Genomic DNA, 18005 nt, shown 5'->3' on the forward strand with positions numbered 1-18005 from the left:
CTATTTTAAATATTTCATGCCTCTAAACTGTATAGAGTCTTTAGTATAGCATTAACGCAAACTACAACACAAAGTCAGTCTGTGAAAAAATTAACAAAACCTTGCTATTTTGGGTTAATTTTCTAAATTCCTATCAAAAATGTTTTTACAGGACAACAAGTCATGGAATGGGGGCTATTTATTGTCTTCACCATGATCTCTTTTGTTTCTGACAATTAAACTGATGTATCACAGTTAATTTGGCAACGATACAATGATGATGATTAACATGCTGTAACAGCAACGGGGAGACGACCGTTTCCCTGCAAAATGGCCAGGCCCTCCTGCTCAAACAGGAAAATGAATCCCATTCTCTGCTTGTGTCTGAGTAATCGGCACAGATACCCCTCAACTCAACACACCAACAGATCTGCAACGATGTGATGAATCAGAGTCATTATGCCTACCGCCTCCTGTTTGCTCCTGGAATGGATCTGTTGTCCTAGCTTCTCATATTACCAGTCAAGCTAAAGCAATTACAGACGGTGCAGATTTATTGTTTCTGTGTGAGGTGGGTACAGGGAGGGGTGAAGGTGAAGACGCTGTTGCCAACAAGCAATCAGCAGGTGAGGTGGCAAATATCACCAAAATCGCTGTGTTAAAAGAAACTGCTGATGTGGCTCATAGCACCAGATGTTGCTGTCAGTGTACAGAACATTCTAAGTCTTTTCTTTTTGTGTGTGTAGTTTTCTTTCTGTACTGCAGACTGGGCACCCAGAAAATGTTTTATCATTATTAAGATATGCACTGCCCAAATCAAAGCAAATGCAGAGTTTGCAGTCGTCCATAACTGCTACCTGTTATGTCTTGTGTAAAATATCTTTCTGATATCAGTTAAAAGAATTGTCAAGTTTGCAGGGGTTTTTGTGCCATATTTTATGAAAATGTTATGTTGGTTGGGTAAAATTTATCACCTTTTGCACATGACCATAAGTCAGATTATAGTGCTATAGATACGAACCAGAAGCCTTCCCAAGTCCGCTCAGTAATCAAGACCCAATATAGCACCCAGGTTGGGTAGTGTCCAAATTGTATTCAGTCTAATCAGGTTGAGTAAGATCTCATTTTGTTGCAGCAGCTCTGAAACAAAACTTTGATCACATGATGCTTAATAATGTAATTATTGCGAGAAAAATGTTTTTGAGGTGAGAAAGTGAGAAATGTGCAGAAAAAAATGAGAGGTACTGCTATTCATTTTAAGCATAGACTCACAAGTCAGTCTTTAGACGCTTTGCTTAACTAAAGACTGATGACTTTCTCCCTGATTTTGTGTTTAGATGGGCAGATACAATTTCAGAGTTTAAAAAAACTCCCTACGTTGCAGAACCAATAGTAAATCTGCAGGGCGGTCCTTCGGTGGCTCGCTGAACTCTTGTGCTTGTAAACATAGTCCCACTAGAAACACGTGTAGCGGTACAAAATGGCTCAGCTGCGCTCGCAGAAAACGCCGTCAAAGTTAGTAGATGTTTGTCCCGTTTGCGGCGACACATTCTCGCCAACTAAAAGAAACAAACATAATCCTTTACAAGGCCATGACTCATCCGTCCAGCCGGACTATAGAGGGAATCGCCCTATTGTTTACAAATACTTCCGGGTAGAAAACCAGCAGAGCTTATATATATATACATATATATATATATATATATATATATATATATATATATATATGTATATATATATATACATATATATATATATATATATATATATATATCACATTTTTTTCACATCACTGTATCACCGTTTAGACTAATCCGATGTTTGTAAAGTCTATAAACACAATGATTGAACAAACATTACTATTTCTGTGTGCACGTTTACTTTAGCTGGGCTAACCGTTAGCTGTTAGCCCTGTTAGCCGTTAGCAGTGTCTGTAATAGGTAATAACTCATTAAACGGTACGTGAAAAAAATATCTTATCCAGTGGATATCTTAGTTACAACATGATTGAGCTAGCAAAGCAGTGTTTGTGTTTGTGTTGCTGTGTGTGGTATTTATTCAGTTTTGGGAAATCACGATGTCTAGAAAGCATCAGTGGCTGCAGCTGACAGGGACAGCTAACATCAGGACAGAGCTGCCAAGCGTCACGCTTTGAGTGTGACAGTCACGCAATTTGACCCATTCTCACACCACTCGCCACACTTGACATTTCTCACACTTATACTTCCCCATTCAATACACTATATTTATTTTTTTCATGATAATAAACTTTGGTCCTCGCGGCTTGCTGTAGTTCGAGTAACTCTGATTGACTGACCGAGATAACCAATCCCAGACCAATCCATCAGTCCTTTGTGCCTAAATCTAACCAACCACGGAAGGCACCACGCAATATAAACCAATCAGAAGCAACGTAAGGCGGGTCTTGGCGTCTCTAACTATCTTTCACACACAACAGCGCCGACATTTAAAACCCACTCGACGTTCTCCTGCTTGCTAGAAGACGGACGGTAGGTAACTACCCAATTTTGTTCACTGTTGATTCGCTGTTTCTCCTTGAGTTTCCTAGTTAATATGTACTGTTCTAAGGCTGCTATAAGTCTATCATTGTCCTGTATTTGTTGCAGAGCTGTGTAACATTTATTTGCCTCTTCTCTTGGCCAGTTCACACTGGCCAGTTCACACTTGAAAAAGAGACTCTAACGTTAGTCTCAATGTGTGTGTGTGTGTGTGTGTGTGTGTGTTAGAGTTACAGACTTGTAAATATCAATTTAGACCCTCCTAAAGCAGTGTTTCTCAAAATTCTAAATTTCAAGGTCTATCCTTAACTCTGACAGTGTACAAATGGAACCAAATGGACCCCAATGGGTCCATTTGGTTCCATTTGTACACATTTGTACAGACCTTGTAAGGGTCAATTTAGACCCCCCTAAAGGAACCCACAGAGTCCCTGGAATCCACTTTGAGAACCACTGTAAAACTAGCATTAGGAGGCCACAGTGCAGGGAGAGCCGCTGGCATGGAGGTGAGGACATCAGTCTTAAGGTATAAATCGACGTTTAAACAGGCCAAATCGATGTTAAAAAAAAAAGTTTCCGAACGCATCATGACACTAAAGTCTCACTCTTGTCATTTTCTGAAACTTGGCAGCCCTGCATCAGGATGTCATCTGTTAAAAGCCTCCCATTGTCGGATACGACATGAAACTACTCCAGTTAGCTCAATCATGTTGTAACTAAGACATCCGCTGGAAAAAATATTTTCTTCACGGATGAGCACACATTTGATAAAACGGAGTTTAATCTCTCGGCATCCATTTTCAAGCTGTGTGTTTGCTTCCTTGCGGACGAGAAAAGGGGGAGCACACATTTCAGAGAAGGCGTGTCCTTTTCAAAAATGCAAGAGCCGTTGCTTTGTTGCCGGCCGTTTTCGCCGGTGTGTTAAACCCACTTTAGAAAGGAGTGGCCCCAGACTATCAGAAGGCGGAGAGCTCTGACTGTCTAGTGGCGAGACTATTTTAAGCATGGCTGCTTGTTATTAGTGGCACATTATACTGTCATCAGTGTTAGTTTTCTGTTTCTGTTTGGGTCTATTTTTGGTTCATTTAGGTTTTCCACAGGCCCATTTCAAAACGGGTTCAATTGGTTTGACTTGCAAGGATCTCCAGTCTGCATCGTAACCAATACATGTTTTACAAAGTCCTGTTTTCTTTCAGCTCGCTCTCTTTGATCATATACTTTTGCAGCCGTAGCTCTGCCTGCTCTCTTACGATCTGCTGACTCTGTGGTACCTTTCAAAAGCCAGCTGAAGACACACCTGTTTAGACAGGTGTTTGGGTAACTATGTACTAGAGCTTTACTTTTTAAATTTTATGTATTGATGTTGTGTATTTCAAATTTCTCTTTTTTTCTTGTGTGTTTGCATGCACTTTTCACTACATGGCTCACGTAGCCACTTTGTTTTTATGATTTCTGTCTTGTTGTATCTTGCCCTTGTGAAGCAGTTGTTGTGACCTATGTCTGCCAAAAGCACTATATAAATTTTACTTAGTTACTGTTTTTAAGTGTACCATATGTGCTGCATTGTGCTTTTGTTTTATAACCTTATTTATCTATTTATTTAACTTCTAGGGCCAGAGTCATACTGTCTGCTGTCACAGAAGTTGGAACTCTATAAATGATTTTTAAAGTATATTTTATGGTTGTCTTTATTGTTACCTACTGTATACAATTGTGAGGCCATCGTTGCATGATAATAAAATCTATTTTATCCTGAAGTTTGCTGGTTGTGATGAGTTTGATATCCGCTGGGTGTTGAAAGTGCTGGGTTTTGACACAGGCATGTGCCATCTAAGAGCTCTCTATAGTTGCCTCTGACAAACGGGAGGTCAGTGCAAGGACAGGGATGCAAATCTCTATTCTATTCTCTGAGTATCGTTTGGTATTTAGTCTTGGTCAAGGTTTATCGAGAGAAGCTACATTCACTTCTCTGATCTGTTGTACATTGACTGAATCAGCGGGCATTGAATACACATGGGTAAGAAGTGCTTTGTTTATCTCCTGTAGTGCTCCATCATCAAGCTATTGCATTGTTGTTGGCAGATGGATCAGAAACCCTATTTGCTGCTGTGATTGCTTGCTACTCAGAAATAGATGGCACGTCACCCAACAACCCACACTGCTGCAGATAGAGGAAAAACAGCCTTTGGATTTTTCCAAATAATAACAATGAGTTCAGTTGAGATTAGAGGCTTTCCCCCTTCTCAGATCATCTTGTGTCCATTACACAAACAGGAAGCCATTTCCATTTCTAAGGACTCACTAATTCCTCAACTACAGGCTAGGTTTAATAAGTCAAATCCTCATGATTTAGAGGCAGTGAATGCCACAGTACAAAGCTGTGACCAGCTCCAGTTTGAAGGCAAAGACGGAAATTTTCCTAAAACCCAACATATGTGTCTTTCGATATGAAATGGACAGGGAGAGCGTGCAGTCTCCACAGTGACTTTCTTGCTGAGAGGCAACAGTGCTGCCTGATGCTACGATCGAACCGCCTGCTTGTGCCATTTGGATATAATTCACTTGCTCTCTTGTGAGTGGGATGCCACTGGAGAGATAATAAAAGACATTCTTCACATTGCAGATAGTGTCTGCGGAGTCATTTATTTTTTAATTTCCTGTTTATTTGGCATTCATGGCATTCATAATTAATTGTCGCAAGCTGACTGGGAAAAATTCCACTGTAAGCCTGTCCTGTAAGTAGCAATTTTTAGGGCTGTACCCAACTCCAAATGATGCCAGTCGAATCAGATTTGGCTGTTCAATATGAATTTAACTATTCCTTTTTTTTCATGTGGAGTTTGAGAGTTTTAACAGGGTTCAGCAAGACATTCAGTGTGGCAGTAACACTCATAATATAGTAGTAAACAAGCTAACTGCGCTAACGACAGATCAGAAATGTGCAATGCCATTTTTTCAAACATTTATCAAACAAAAGCCAGAGACTGTATCATACAGAGTTGCTGTGGGCTTTAAATTCACCACGTCTAAGCAGACGCCAGAGGATAACATTAATTTGGAGCCTGATAGGGCAAAAGCCTTTCTATCACACACACACAAAAAAGACTTGACTCTACTTGAAGCTATATCGGTCAAGTGAGGGGTCTCGACTAATATTATTTGATTTATACATGCATGTTGTCTTCCAATCTGACACACTACAAGGAATAAAATGAGCCCATGTCAGACAGGTCAGGCCATTATCGAGCTGATACTGTGTAGTCGGATCCCGGCAAACTGTCCCATCAAAGGGGAAACATTATTTTAACACAATTTGAGAGGGGCCCTATTTTGGATGTGTACTGTAAGTTAGCAAAAAAACAAGGATAGTAAGTGGAACCTCGAGTTGAGATATTAGGCTTTTTCAGACCAAACAGTTCTGTGACTCTGAGAAGAACTGCCCACTGAGGCACTGTCCCGAGAACAGCGTACCTTCAACAGCTTTTTTTCTGTTTGGATTCGCATCAACAATAGGAACTCTGACGTGATGTAAGCCGGCCGCCACTTCTGTGCAACATACAACAACAGCAATCTACTGCTCCAATATACTGTTTTTGAAAAATGGCAATTGCCAGTGGTGCATTGTCTCATGAATTCAACCAATCACTGTACACTTTTGTCATTCATGGTTCCTTTTGTGCTGGGAGAGTAGCTACTCTAAAATATGGGCAAGTCCCTCAAAACTGTGTTCTAAGAACTATGATTGTTTCTAGTTTTTGCGGTGCAAACATAATAAAATTCTTTGTTCTACTGTGAAAAAGTTCCTCTGGTCTGAAAACACCCCATGAATCCTCATGCTTAAGTCACAGTTATGTTAAGTCAGGTAAGACATGATGTCAAGCTCAGCTCACATCCCAGCTACATCAGCTGATCTCAAACAGCCAATCAACTGATAGAGCAGCTGATGGAAAGGAGTCAGCTGATAGATCACATGATTCCTTTCTATGCAACAAATTTGCAAATCTCATTCAGAGTGCCCTATTTAAACTGCTCTAGCCTGCCTACTGTTGCTGCTTCCTCTGCAAGCCACTTTGCGACCCGCCTCCACCCCAGCTCCTCCTTTTCATGTTGTGTCTGACTTATCAATGTCATTAATGTTTGTCATTGATGCTGCTCTGTTCCCCGGGGGGTCTTTGCTGCTGCCTTAGGCTTTCCATATAGGTGCATGGAGGGCTGGAGAGGTATGCTCTCTCTCTCTGCCTCAGGTTTTCCTCGTAGGCCTGAGGAAAGGCATAGGGGCCCCAGAACAGAGCCATACCGCCAAATATAATACTGCAAATGGAAATAAAGTTTTCTTTGACTAAGGTGTTCCTGACAGAACTGAGGGTTTCAGGGAACAAGTTATTGCTATGTACACTATTGCATTATCTTTTGACATACAGCATAATCCTGTGGAACATGCAGAACTGGTTCCTTTACTATGTATGCTTTCAAATTTCCCAAAACCAATTTAAATACAGTTGCCTCTCTTTGCTTTTTAGAGTGAAAGTCGACACACAGCATCTGTGGATGAATAATGTACAGTAGGAGTCATGTTTCCACACACATCTACAATGTCTAGCTTTGAGGAAACTTCATTTTCTATGTTTACACCCGTGCTGAGGCTTGAGAGTGTCATTTATTGTTCCTTCGCAGGGAGGAAGGCAGTGACAAATTTATTCTATGAAAGTATAACAGGGCATCAGAGCCCATTAAACATCATATCCTGAGTAAAATCAACAAACAAGTTTATCAAGCAGGCAACAACAGCAGTTTCCAAGAAACGCCTGACCTGTTTCTGCCATGGGCGACTGGTCTGTCTGGGAAATGAGTAAACACTGTCAATTCTGCATGAGTCTTACGACCAGCTGGAGGCAAATGCACAGAGAGCAAGAAAGGCAACCAACATTTTTTCAACAAATGTGCCTTTACATCACAGCTTTATGTCTTGTTTCAAACAAACAATTTTATTATATACGTCAGGTTGAACATTCTTCAACATAAAATAAAATCATAGACAGCTCAGTGCAAGTATCTGCTATAAATAATAGAGGAAGAAGAAATGGCTTCACGATCCCCATCTGTCACATTGTATTTGCTATGAACAAACAAAAATCCAAAGAAAAATGTTTGATCTTCCAAACTAAAACATATGCCTTTGCTCTGCAGTAACCAGCGGCTTGAACAGCTGAAGGCAGTGATTCAGGGTTCACATGAAAATAATGAGTGAATGAAACTTAAAAGCGATTTTTAAAGAAATAGCTCAACATTTTGGGGAATATGCTTATTCACTTCTTTCCGAAAGATTGTTCTGTGCAGGGGTGGTCTCTTCATCTATTTGCAATCTACTGATTCAAAATGGGCTCCTGAAAAAAACAGTCACCATCCTGCCAGCTGAGCAGAGACAAACTCTGAATACATGATTTGCCTAAAATGCCATCATGACATGAGGAATAAAGTACAGTAAACAGCTGAAAGAACAAATATGTTGAGATGACAGAAACTATTAAAGAGGTAGTGTCCTGTTTTTAAGGATTTTAAGCTGTGTCTCTTATGCCGGGCAGCTCTTAGATGTCAGCAAACAAACAACTCAACTCACAAGTGCCTCTCAGGGAGTTGGGTATCTGGCTGTTTTTCTGTGAAAAATAATTAAACCTCATCCTATTTACATTTTAATTGTACTGCTCTGTCATCAGCAAAGACAAATCACAAAGGGTGGAGAAATAAAGTCTCTGCTGTGCTTTGTTCTCACGGGGATAAATTACATTCATTATGTATCACGAGTCTGTTTAAAGGAACTTAATAGCTTATTACATTTTAATCACCAAATACAACAAGCGCTACATCCTGACCTCTTAAAACAATTTAATCCAACAGCTCCCTTTTAAGTAAATAACATTTTTATTGCCATGTAACAAGAAGAAATCTTCTTTTTTATTCTTCTAATGCAGAGTCCTGGTATGATATGTAGTGCATGTATATGTACTGCATCTGTGTAAACATACTGTACTCAGACACTTTCAAATATGAATATTTAAAACCTCAAACCATCAAGATTATTGATTATTATTTTAAACTAATAGTCAACTTTAAAGACACTGAATATTGTTACTTAATATGGTGGCAGCCTTCATAAACCCACATATTCTGACCGACCACATAATAACTCCATGAATTACTGTTTTCATAGCTATTCACTAATATGAGCCCTTTCTGAAACGTAACATGTTGAGAGTTTTTTCAGCCTGTCTTCAACCTGTCATTGTTTGAAAGCAGTCTCCAGAGTCCTGACTAATTGTTACTGCCGAACAGCCCCAATGAAAAACAAACTCTGAGACTGAACAGTGTCTCCACAGACCACTCTGATTGTCTTGGCTGACAGTGTGGGGGACGGGTTCAGGCTGTTTCGTGTTTCTTCTGTCAACTTTTTAATAAACCACAATGATAATAAATCAATGTGCCCACCACTGGACACTCATCTTCACCTTTTACAATCACGACTCTGTTTCAGACCTCTCAAAGGAAGCACCTAACTGCTTGGACTCTCAACGAGAGCACTCTGGGCTGTAAATTCATTCATTAGGGCAGCACAGAGTGTGACAAACTAATAATAATAACACCGGCTGTTCTCAGAAACTACAGGAAAATATACAACAAATCTAGCACCATATCCTCATTAGTGCCCCACGAATGGTGTTGTCACATTACGTACTTAACGTTAAGTTATGTAGGTTAGGTTTAGACGGAGAGACATGGTGATGACGTACCTTAAAATAACTCAAAGTTCACACCAATTTCCCTGGGGGAAGGTCCTCTGTCCACCAACCACCCCAACCTACCTCCATATCGCTCTTTATACTACTTTCTTCCTTGCACATTGGTCATGTGATTGCAGCCATCCTGATTACATGGATTATAAATTAATTCTGGTGCATTGCTTTTAGTAGATACATGTATCAGTAGGTTATGAGAACATGAGCCTGAATGTAGTGAGGTAGACATGTAACTGTGGAGAGAAAAAGCTGCAAAGCTCGAAAAGCAAACTCTATTTTTAAGTTAAAAAAATACCTCTGTTCTGTTTTCTGAACGGGAAATTTGATTAGCCGCATAACGAGCAGTAAAATAATCATCTCCTGAAGCTCTGAAACCAGAAATGAACTTAAATCCTGGGCCAAAAGGAGCAACAATGTGTGAGAATATTTTCATTTTGAGGTGCGAATCTTCCACTAAAGAACCTCTTAAATTATGACTCAAGTGGAAAAAATATTATCAAAACTACAAGACCACAAAAATGATGTAAAACATAGTCTCCTTCCATGAAAAGAATAAAAGAAACAACACAATGGCAGTTGTCTAAGGGCTATACACACAAGGGAACTAAATAGGCAGAATCCATCAGCAGCCTTTAATTTCACTGGAGAATCCTTTTCCTGCAGTGGTCCCAGTGGCATTAAATGGTCTCTCCTAAATGTCACTCAGAACATCCACACAACAACGTACATCTACAGGTCAGCTAATGCAGCGATGTACATTTAACACTCCTACATTAGCAAACAACATGCTTTTGTGTGTTTTGTTAACATGAGATTGGTTAGATAACATTCAGTTTCTCTGTCTCGATAGCCGCCCCCCCCCCCCCCCCCCCCCCCCGATAACCTAGTGGGGAACCCTTTATGTGATTAGCCCTGGAAAACAGATGGGCTCCATAGCAACGGGTGCAATTTTTCACCATCCCGGTGTAAGAAGGGCTTTCGAAGCAGGCCGTTCCCATTTCAAGTTGACCATTGCGCCAGATCGCACTTTCCTCTCTCATTACTCGTGGCCTGGGAGTACAGCCACTTGGAATACACAATGCAGACGTTACAATATGAGAACATGCTGTATAGCCAAAAGGCCACCAGTTCATTCCCATGTCTCCATCACCAGCAACATGTGTTGTTGAAGTGTCCTTGAGCAAGACTGTGAATCTCTATTTGATAATTCATTGTAATTCAGACTGGAGAGTAGCCTTCAGTCTCGACACACACCTGAGAGGCCATTTACTCTGTAGTGACATCTGCCCTGTTGGCTCTGCCAGCTCATTCAGTGACATTTATGAGTCTGTCAGCGTGACCCAGGTTACACATACAGAACTGGATGCAGATCAAGTTCGTGATTTTTCTTTAACTCAAAAAGACAGGAGTGAATGTTATGTTACTACTCTGCAAAATTATCTGTCTTTTGATCCTTTTTAGGACATTTTCAAAAAGTTAAAATAATAGTCATCCAATAAAAGTCATAAAAAGACACAGCATAGCAAGAATTAATCTGACATCATGATTTCTAGTGAAAGGAGAGACCACGCTCTCTGGGGTCGCTGCACAAACAAACCCCTAGCAGTGCTCACTGCCCTGATATTCCACCAGGTTTTTAGCCAAACTTCAATGACATTCTGGCATTGACAGGAAGCCAAAGTTATGAGAGCACCAATTTCATTGTAGAGAACAGCAGAGGAACAGTTCATTTCATACACCTCTGAATTCCAGAAATTATGTAACAATCACTCTCCAATCCTGCTGGGACCCAGTGTGCTGCAGCTACTGTATCATCATTTTATCATTTATTAATCTTTGTTCTCTAAAATGTCAGAAGTTAGTGAAAAATCACATTCTTTTACAACTTACCCAAAAGTCCAATGTGAAAAGCTAACAGTCTAAAACCCAAAGATATTAGGTTTTATATGACCGAGAAAAAAACAGAAAAGCTGGAACTGTATGGAGCTACATTAGGGTCAAAAGTTTTGTACTTGAAAAAATAAAATTTGAAACTGAAAATTCATGTGTTGAGCTTGAATTTTGAAAAATACAACAGTGTATTCAAAATACAAATAAGTGTATGAGATGTTTTTTTCACGTTAAATATAATTTGGTAATTCTTTTGAATGAATAATTTATTTTCATTTTTCACTTCCGTATATATTTTAACATTTGAGGTCTTATTTTTTTCAGTTGCATGTTTAATCTTTTCAGATTCAGATTTAATTTTTACAATTTCAAATCTTATTTTTTCACTTTCAATTTTTTTTTCACTTTCAGATCTTTTTTTTTTTCAGTTTCAAATCTTTTTTTTTTTTTTTCAGTTTCAGACTTTTGACCCTGATGTGGCGTGAGGGGTGTGGCATCAACTGAGAGGGGTTGGAATCATGAGTGACAGTGCCTTCAGGGAACGTACGAACTAAAAAAATTCTGACTCAACACTTATATACACCATATTCATGTGACTGGCAGTGTAACAATTGATGCCAGTGACAAACTTGCATTTAGAAATCTGTTTTAGACAGTACTGAGCACCAATTGCGGTATAAGAGCGATAAATTATGCCAGATTTTGCAGTTCAACAGCCACATTTTAAGTGCTGATATGTCCGATTTCCACATAGCACTGTGAACGCAGCGTAGTGTCCACTTTGCTTGCGATGATGCCGTCTGGTCGGTCAGGTCAATCTGCTGGAGCCAGCACACAGGTGAGAAATGTTAACTAAATTTTGGGAAATCATAACATTAAGGGGTCGTTTTTGTGACAACATACATTTCCACAGCTCCATCGTCACGGCCCTGTTGATGCTTCCACATCCAGACGTGTCCCCTGGATGAAACTTTTGAGCTTGGGGAAAAGGAAACAATCCTAAAACACCTCCCTACTCACCTGACCCGGCTCCAGGTGATTTTTTTCCCCAAGCTTGACCTTGGGGAAAAAAATCACCTGGAGCCACAAAAATCACCTGGAGCCGGGTTAGGTGAGTAGGGAGGTGTTTTAGGATTGTTTCCTTTTCCCCAAGCTCAAAGGTTTCATCCAGAGGACACCTTTACTGGATGAGGAAGCATCAACAGGGCCGTGATGATGGAGCTGTGGACAATCACACTTTCCAGCTCTGACAAATTCGCCACTTAGAAGACGTCACAAAAAAAATGTATGTTGTCACAAAAACGACCCCTTAATGTTTGTTATGATTTCCCAAAACTTGGTTAACATTTCTCACCTGTGTGCTGGATGTATGGGCTCCAGCAGATTGACCCGACCGACCGGACGCCATCATCGCAAGCGAAGTGGTCACTACGCTGTGTTCACAGTGCTATGTGGAAATCAGACAAAAATATGGATTTATTTCCTAAAATAAGTTTTGAATGGAAGTATGAATGGTCATCAGAGGAAGATGAGGGAGAGGAGAAGCTGAATCCATCTGAGCACACATCCAGGTTTATCAATGTTTCATCAGCGGAGCTCAATGACTTGGAGAAAAGCAAGAACGAAGCTGCGACTATGAGGCTAGACTCACAAGTCAGTCTTTAGATGCTTTGCTTAACTAAAGGCGGAGATCTCTGATTGTCTGGTGGCGAGACTACTGTGAGGCAGACAAAATTGGCCGTCAACTGCTTTCAAACTTGTCGACTGTGCCTGTGAAGCGACAGTCCACCATGCAGTCATCAGAGACTTATTTCACCGGCTGCACAATTAATAGTAATGTGCAGATAAATGTGTATAAAGAGTAAGTGCCTGGTGCACCATGTTTGCATTATATAAATAAATAAAATGTTTAAATTATCTATTTTGTCCTCATTTTTCAACATTTCTTAATCAGCCCTGCTTATTTAACTGCCTGCGGCCTCGTGCCTATGACCGAATCACAGCCGTGACAATATACGAGTATAACATCACAAGCTCGAGTGTGATATTGCTTAAATAAAGGTCCAGGCATTAAAAAATAAATAAATAAATAAAAACAAAGAGTACCATGATATATCATGAAACCTCGAGAATCTTAAAATATACCATTATAAAATTTGGGTCAAAGCGCCCAGCACTATGACACCCAATATCATCTCTATAAAGACTGAATTTAACACACTTTAGTCTACAGCCTCATTTCACAAAATATCCCTTTTAAAAGTAATTGTGTTTCAAACCTTCTCTTTAAAGGACTGCAGAGCTCACTGAGAAATAAATGTCAGCATTTTGGCTCATTTTCAGAACAATTACCACATATTGAACAGGTTTCTACACATTAGATAGGGCTTACATGTTCAATGCAAGCAAGGCAAAACATCCTCGCTTCCACATCCATGCTGGCTATAACCAGTTATCATAATAAAGCTGTCATAAAGCAGAGGTGGCTTCATAACTTTTCATGATTTATTTCAGTCCTTACATAAATTTTCATCCCACCTGTATTGCGGATATTTTATATTTAAAACTGATCTGAGTCATCTGGAATGATCACACAATCAGAGACATTCTGGGACAAATAAAGGAAGATATATTCAGCGCAGGATACAAGCAGTGTTGTCGTTGGTGGCTATAAAACTGGCTGACTCATTGCTCTTACTCCTACCACCATCTTAACTTGTTAGCATTTCTACCGTCATCATTCAATGCTGGGCAGTCAGTGCAGACGGCATTCACACTGGCAGGAATCTAGATAGTGTCTGGAAATAACTGACATGATATCGTCGAGGTAGAGTGGTGACTGTGAGGATGAAGGAAAGCATTGACTGGGCAAGCGTGTTTCTTTTATGCCCATTCAACTTCTACAGAGGCTGGTGTGAGTGAACTCAGACCATCCATTAGTATCTGTATTTATAATTTGTTTTCACACATGCAATGACAAAAACAGACACCTCCACACACACACTGTATCATCTCATTGCCAGATTCTCACTTTGCCTGTCAGTGCTTTTATAGTCTTTTACTGTATTGTGATTTTGATGCATTTTAAGTATGGTATATAAGGTCTAATACGTAAATACATTTGATGTGGCTGCATTAAAGCAGGCAAATTAGAATGTCTACTTTCTTTAAATTGATTTTTTATTGAGTCTTAATCATCTTAACTTCACTTTTAGGTAAGACCATGACGCTAATGAATAAAGTACATTTCAGATCTTTATGCTCCACAATGAGATCCACATGTAACATCAATGCAAAACAACCTCAGCCTTGAAACAATCTATGCACATAGAAATAAAGCAATAAAAACGCAGCGAGCATAACCTGTTTGTAGATATTCAACAAAGAGCAGTAAACTATTTATTGGTACACATTAATGAAACCGCAGTGCAGGCGTTCAGTCATTAAGGGTAAGAGGTTGCAGAGGAGCAAATGCAAATGTACCTGACACTTGGTGTGCGAAAAAAACATTTATTTAATCTTATTCTAACTGTTCCCATTGCAGCCACATGGAATGGAAATGCATCAGACCTTTGTCCCTTCCACAAAAGGTCAAATGCTAAGAACTGATTCACTGTGACAGGTTTACATTCAAAGCCATTCTTTCTTATCAAAGACGTTACCTGTGCAAACCCTAGAGTGTCACACCAAAAAACATCTAACATGCATTTTGGATAATCTGATGGTAAACAGAATGGGATACAACAAAAACACTAGGCTACATCAAATGTGTAAACAAGGGGCACCCTGGTAGCCTGATGGTTGAGGCGGCATATACGACAGTTTTAGTTTTAGCTGTGAAAAATATGGGTAAAAATGCCAACTAAACAAAAAAAATCTTTCTGAAATGTGTAAACAAGGCCAATGTCTAAAGATATTCCAGACCAGTTGCAGCGAACACCTGTAAACACACATTGGACAACAACAATCCACTTGTAGAAACCATCTAAATGGAAATAAACCACCACTTGCAGATTCATGCAGGAAGCTCATTTAAGTCTAACAGGACAATTCAAAACAGACAAGCTCCGCGAGGGATTTACTGTCTATTTTAAAGCATGTGTAAATTACAAGGGGAGGTGAAGTAGAAATTCCCTTGTGCCCCCCCCCCACACACACACACACACACACACACACACACACACACACGTACACACAACTTAGCAGCATCAACATACTAGCTGGGTATCGGTTTCACTGTGCGATTGATTGTGTGAGAAAAAAAGAAAAAGGCACTGACTATGGCTTTGCTTCAACTTAACAAGAGCCAGAAGACAGACAACCAAAATTTCTGACATGTCAGAAATGTAATCTTACATCTGGCAAGCAGTTAACCTTCCTTGTTCCCTCCTGTATGCTGCACAACAAACAACGCCCAACAAAGCTGATATTCAGTCCGAAATGAGTCATGTGGTTCAGCTCTAGACACGTTCTGTCAAGTGTAAACATACTCCAGCTCCGTTTTAAGTATCTCAATGCACAAACCAAATAGTGCACAACAGATGTAAATGCTAATACTGATATACACCATACTGCAGAGTCCATGCTTCACTGGTGCCAAGACGGAAAAAAACAAAAACCTTGAAAGAATTTTGTTGGTTATTATCTTCTCAGTGCACTGTCAGGGGACAAAAACAGCACTTCAGCTTGTGTGTGAAAAGCCTCTGAGGTGAGACGATCCGCAGCATTGCTTGTTGACAGTAAGCTGTGTCTGGGGAGCAGAGCTGAACTGACAGCGGTTTTTATGCCTGTTCAACTCAGCCAGTCACAGAGATGGTTTACTATCTTTTACACTCTAGCTTTTCATCTTCTTTCTTGTAGACAACACACACGGGCCAAATGTGGAGGGTCAGTGTCTGCCGCTGACACACTGAACTGCAGGACACATATGATGATGCAATGTGAGAATGGGCAGTGTTTACCTAGAATAGTGTTAGATGGAAAGCTGCCATGGCATTAAATCTCCACCCAGAAACATAGACATCCCGCAAAATGAGTTTTCACAAACCCATACTGGATGAAATACATTTTTAACCAAGAGTTATGTCACTGTGATAAAATATTAATTTTATGGGGCGTCGGTGGCTTAGTGGTAGAGCAGGCGCCCCATGTACAAGGCTGTCGCCGCAGCGGCCCAGGTTTGACTCCAGCCTGTGGCCCTTTGCTGCATGTCTCTCTCTCCCTCTCCCCCTTTCACACTTCACTATTCTATCAATTAAAGGCAAAAAACGCCCTAAAAATATCTTTAAAAAAAAAAATAATAATTTTATTGTATTCCTCTATTTCTTTCTCTTTTACGCATTTTCAAGTCTCTCTAGCCCAAAAGCAAGGCTGTTATTTCAAATTAGGAGCTGTAAAATAATACAAAAAGAGGCAAACCCCGAGCAACAGCCATCAATCTCTTCCCTGGCAGTGCTCCAGTACAAAGAGTAAGGAATGACACAGTGAAGCAGAGGGAGTCTGAGCCCTCCGTCAGCCTGACTGATGAGGTTTACAGAGCAGTTTAGTGTTAGCTAAACCATCACTCAGATCTCCTCCATCATCCCTCAAAATGCACGGAGTACAAGAGAAAGCACAGCCTGAGGAACAGGTAGACAACCTCTGCAGGAGACATCCGCTCAATCACAGTGTGTTATTTCACGGGCTTTTAATCCCAAACACCTGCCAGTACCAAAATTACAGCCTTCTTTATTTTGTCACATGTTGGGAGTCTGATTAATTCCAATAATCATGACAACTAATTATTCTGTAACCGCATGCTTTCTTGCAATGAAGGGTAATTGCATGATTTTATTTATTTTATTTATTGCAAGAGGTCAAAAAAATCAAATATCAAACATCCCAATCATGGCAGTGTCTCTGTTTTCCTCCAGCCTGTGTCACAGGCCAGCAGCAGCATGGAAAGTCATGTGAACCTGATCCCTCACGAAGCCCTCTGCCATGTTGACCGAGCACACCTAGCGAACAAGTGTTCCCCAGGATACAGGCTATAAGGTTTAATACATTCCTCGGCAATTTCCTCAACTGCTACCACCATCTCAGTGCTTTGCAATATCCGCTATAGGGGCTAATTGGAAGGTGGGCAAACTGACTGAGTTGACAGGCTCCAAGAAGTCAATAAAAATCAATGGCTTTCAACGACACAAACACCTTTGCAGGTCCATCAGTGAAAATGCTATTGTGCAAACAGGCATTCTCCAAATATAATGAATTCTGTCAATTTAAGTAAACATCCTAAAGTTTCCACAGACACCAATGCATAGAAAAGTGATGAACAATCCATTTATAATTTACTGATGGATTCTAGCTATTAAATTAAGACATTCAGCATGACTGACTTACATCAGCACAGGCATATAGAGAATAAATAATCTCTGATAATATCACAGACTTGGAAGCTACTTTAAGCAACATTTAAGGGGAATATTGGGATCATGAAGGCTGACATGATAAGACACACACCTTCATCTTTTTAAAAGGATGATTCCTCACCATCTGTGATTATTTTCATTCGTTCTATTGTGCTCCATTCAGACAGAGAAACAAACGTCATATTGGCAGAAGCCCTGGGCAGCTTTAAGATTTAAGGAAAGAATTTACTGAACTTGACTGACGATTTATTGATTCAATATCTAAACCAAATGACATAGGGGAGCACTCAGAGCCCTAATCACATCATAACTCCATTGTTACAGCCTTTCTAATGACTCACTAATATTTTAAAAGAGAGCTTCGCCAACACCCTGACACTCATCATGGATTTATGTCAGAAGCAGGGTTAGGATGT

At 40.0% G+C, this 18005-nt stretch overlaps 1 protein-coding gene across 3 annotated transcripts in view; it reads right to left on the reverse strand.

The window, feature by feature from the left end:
- pde4cb (phosphodiesterase 4C, cAMP-specific b) overlaps positions 1 to 18005 on the reverse strand; it is a 131565-nt gene that overhangs the window by 79875 nt on the left and 33685 nt on the right. The window lies entirely within an intron of this gene.

This window comes from Epinephelus lanceolatus, chromosome 6, assembly GCF_041903045.1.
Source record: "Epinephelus lanceolatus isolate andai-2023 chromosome 6, ASM4190304v1, whole genome shotgun sequence".
In the NCBI taxonomy this organism is placed as follows: Eukaryota; Metazoa; Chordata; class Actinopteri; order Perciformes; family Serranidae; genus Epinephelus; species Epinephelus lanceolatus.